The following is a 4,640-nucleotide window of genomic DNA, read 5'->3' on the forward strand; positions in this document are numbered from 1 at the left end:
GCGCATGTCACGCGTACGCGTACATCGCGCGTACGCATCATTGGTCTTCTGCGCGTGTCATGCGTATGCGTATATCACGCGTGTGTGTCATCTAACAGCATGACAACCATGGCAAATTGCATATCATTTCGAAGCTCCGGATGTTAGCTTTCCAACACAACTGAAACCGCCTCATTTTGACCTTTGTAGCTCAAGTTATGATCGATTTAGTACGAAGAAGTCAGGCTTGATAGCTTAGCAATTCCTTCAATTTCTTGTATTCCTTCCACTTTTGCATGCTTCCTTTCCATCCTCTAAGCCATTCCTGCCCTATAAACCCTGGAATCACTTAACACACATATCAAGGCATCGAATGGTAATAAGAGAGGATTAATAATTAGCAATGTTAAGGCCAAAGAAGCATGTTTTCAATCAAAGCACATAATTACGAAGGAAAATGTAAAACATGCGAATTATATGAATAAGTAGTGAGTTTAGTGGATAAAATCTACTCAATTAAGCATAAAATGTACCACAAAATAGTGGTGCATCAAATCTCACCACACTTAAATATTAGCATGTCCTCATGCTAAGCTCAAGAGAAGCTATAAAGGAGTGAAGAGGAATGGTAAAACTTATGAAATGCAACCTATCTATATGAATGCAACTAAATGCAAAAATACTTCTACCTACTTGGTTAAAAGTAAACAAATTCTCCAAGACAAACATAAATTAGATTCCACAAATTCAAATCACACAATAAGAGACAAGTAAACTTATAAGAAGATAGCTCATGAAAGCCGGGAACACAGAATCAAGCATTGAACCCTCACTGGAAGTGTATATGCACTATAATCGCTCAAGTGTCTAGGGTTAATTCACTCTAATCTCCTCTAGTCATGCTTTCTAAAACTTTGTTCTTCATCTAACCAATCAATAAATATTTAATGTACAAATGCAAATATCATGAGGTCTTTTCAAGGTTGTAATGGGGCTAAGGTGAGGGTTAGGATATATGTATAGCCAAGTGAGCTATAATATGAATCTTTGACTAACCTAAGTTCTCACCTAACCTCACTGACCTTTTCTTTATGGTTTTAGGGTAGTTTCATGCACTTTCTTAGGAAATAAGCAAGTTTTGGGTAAATAATCACTTACATCTTGATTCAAGCAAACATTGTGAATTTTACATGATTTCATGAGAATTATGCATGAATTAAATGACAAAATTGAATGATGCATGTCTCATAACTTGGATTAGAGCTTTGATACACTTTATTGCTTGATTTCAGGACAAAGGAAGCAAGGAAGAACCACGTTAGTAGCCACGTTAGTCTAGCTAACGTGACAACTAACGAGGAATGGCGGCTAGCTTGCAATGTTAATGAGAGAAGTGATCGCCATTAACGCCTTCGTGAGCCATCATAGCCCACGTTAGTGGCCACATTAACTATGTTAACGTGGAAGCTAACGTGGAAGAGAAGTAGAACTCCAACGTTAGTGGTAAAAGTAAGTGCCACTAACATTCCAAAGTGGCAGCTGGCCACGTTAAGAGTCATGTTAACTCAGTTAACGTGAACTCTAACGTGGATGAGGAAGATAATGCCAACGTTAGTGACACTCACCTTCGTCACTAACATTGAACTAAGCTCATATTTGCCACGTTAAGAGTCACGTTAACCTAGTTAACGTAGACTCTAACGTGGAGGGAGCAAGGAATCACCAACGTTAGTGACACTCACCTTTGTCACTAACGTTGGATTAAGCCACAATGAGCCACGTTAGTTGCCACGTTAATTACATTAACGTGGAAGCTAACGTGGAGAAGAGGGATGATGAGCCAACATTAGTGACACTCACCTTTGTCACTAACATTGGAGATGGCTATCAATACCACGTTAGAAGTCACGTTAACCTAGTTAACGTGAACTCTAACGTGGGAAGAAGGGGCATTTTGAAGCGTTAGTGACAAAGGTAAGTGTCACTAACGCTCACGAAGATTTGGCAAGCCTACGTTAGAGGCCACATTAACTATACTAACGTGAACTCTAACGTAGGGAGAAAGGGGTACTCTCAATGTTATTGGAAAAGGTAAACCCCAGTAACGTTTGCAAAGGGCCAAGAAGCAACGTTAGTGGTCACGTTAGTGCCACTAACGTTGAAGTTAACGTGGACCATTTTTGGGTTAGGAACGTTAGTGAAAAAGGTGATTGTTACTAACGTTCTCGACCCCACAGTTTCACTTACCGTTAACACCGCTAACGCCCCAAGCTAAAGTCCATACCTACTGTACACTTTCTCTGCAAGTAAAGCTGAGCCCATTGAAGAAGATAACTGCTTCAACTCAAGATCTAAAGGCCCATATCCAAGACTTGAAGAAGCAATTAGAAGATCAGAAGAATAGTATAAATAGGGAGAACTTTGAACTAGAAGAGAGCTTTTGAGCATTATTAGAATTACTCTCTGTATTTTTTACTTTCTCTGCAACTTCTAGTTTAACTTTTCAGAACATATTCTCCATTTTTGTTTTCCATTCCCAGAGCTATGAACAACTAAACCCCTTTCATTGGGTTAGGGAGCTCTGTTGTAATTTGATGGATCAATAATAGTTTTCATTATTCTTCTTCTTTCTTTTCTCTTGATTTTACTAGAAAGCTTTCAATCTTCATCCAATTGAGTAGTTATCTTGGAAAAGAAGCTATTCATACTTGGATCTCTTCGGAACCTTGGAAGAGGAATGAAGAGATCATGCTAGAAATGCTTTCTCATGTTGGACCAAATTGGGGTTTGGATGGATATAGTGACATATAATCCTACCAACACTTTGATTTGGAAATACATGTGGTATAATCAGTGACCATACCTCATCTCTTCTCATGAGCAATTGGACCAAGGAATTGGCTATTGATCAAGATTTGAGAGATTGAATTACCAAGGAATTGGAATTCAGTCACTTAAGATTGCCAAGGAGATCAATGAATGCATTGATTGAGGAAGAGATGAAAATGAACTTGATCCGGAGGATGCAACATCTCCTAAGCCCAATGAACTCCCCATTTTTGATCTTACCCACTCTCTTTAATTTCTGCCAATTACTTTTATGATCATCTTCCCCATTCCCATTTAAGATTCTGCAATTTATTTTCCGTCATCTATTTTTAGCTCTTTATTTCCAGCATTTACATTTTCTGCTATTTACTTTCCCGCCATTTAATTTCCTGCAACTCTCAAACTAAATTCTGCTTAGCTCAACTAGAACATTCCTCCAATTAAAGTTGCTTGACCAATCAATCCCTGTGGGATTCGACCTCACTCTATTGTGAGTTTTTACTTGACGACAATTCGGTATACTTACAGAGGGAGATTTGTTAAGAGACAAGTTTTCGTGCATCAAGTTTATGGCGCCGTTGCCGGGGATTGATTTTGTATCAACAATGATTAAATTGGTGGATAACTAGATTGAGCATTTTCCTTTTGTTTGATTTAGTTTCATCTGAGTAATTTACTTTCAGTTTTAGTTATTTCTTTCCTTTTACCTTTTCATCCATTAGTGGTGTGACCTGCATTTTGTTTTAATATTTGGTTCACTAACCCACTAACTGTTTGATATATTGCATCACTCACACTAACAGCATTTCTGTAGAAAATATTGTCTGCATCTATCTTTCTTGCTTGTGCCTTATTGGGTGTATGACAGGTAGAAGAAGCAGGGCTTCAACTTCCTTTGATTCTGAACCTGAGAGGACCTTCCTTAGATTAAGGAGGGAAGCAAGAGGGAAGAGAGTAGTTGGTGCTGAGGAAGAGGAGGAGTACTTTGAACCAGACATGGATGAGAATATGGAGAACCATCATGAAGAAGAGGCTCACAACCATGGCAGAGAAGGTCCAGCGCATCAGGCTGGACAAGAGAGAAGAGTTCTGGGTTCTTACATCAACCCAAATCCAGGAAACTGTGGAAGTAGCATCCAAAGGCCAGCCATACATGCCAACAACTTTGAACTAAAGCCACAGCTCATCACCCTTGTTCAGAATAATTGATCATTCAGAGGAAGTGTCCAAGAAGACCCCAATCAACATCTAACCACCTTCCTGAGGATATGCAATACTGTGAAGTCTAATGGTGTTCACCCTGACACCTATAGACTACTTCTGTTTCCCTTCTCACTCAAGGACAAAGCATCTAAATGGCTGGAATTCTTTTCAAAGGAGAGTTTAGCAACCTGGGAAGACGTGGTGAACAAATTCTTGGCAAGATTCTATCCTCCTCAACGAATCAACAGGTTGAGAGCTGAGGTACAAACCTTCAGGCAGCAAGATGGTAAGACTCTATATGAAGCATGGGAGAGGTTTAAGGACCTGACAAGAAGATGCCCGCCAGATATGTTCAATGAATGGGTACAGTTGCACCTTTTCTATGAAAGCCTTTCGTATGAATCAAAGAAGGCAGTAGACCACTCATCCGGGGGATTTCTGAACAAGAAGAAGACCATTGAAGAAGCCATAGATGTCATTGAGACTGTAGCAGAGAATGACTACTTCTATGCTTCTGAAAGAGGCAACACTAGAGGAGTGATGGAGCTGAACAATGTGGATGCACTGCTAGCTCAAAACAAGCTTATTACCAAGCAGTTGGCTGACCTTACCAAAAAGATGGAGAGGAA

The 4,640-nt window shown here is 39.5% G+C and overlaps 1 non-coding gene across 1 annotated transcript; it reads right to left on the reverse strand.

Annotated features, from left to right (window-relative positions):
• Positions 1–4,257: 4,257 nt before the first annotated feature.
• LOC112725653 (small nucleolar RNA R71) lies at positions 4,258–4,364 on the reverse strand. The gene has a single exon (XR_003164746.1). It is a non-coding gene; the product is annotated as a small nucleolar RNA R71 (small nucleolar RNA).
• Positions 4,365–4,640: the final 276 nt, after the last annotated feature.

Source organism: Arachis hypogaea, chromosome 11 (assembly GCF_003086295.3).
Source record: "Arachis hypogaea cultivar Tifrunner chromosome 11, arahy.Tifrunner.gnm2.J5K5, whole genome shotgun sequence".
Taxonomy (NCBI): domain Eukaryota; kingdom Viridiplantae; phylum Streptophyta; class Magnoliopsida; order Fabales; family Fabaceae; genus Arachis; species Arachis hypogaea.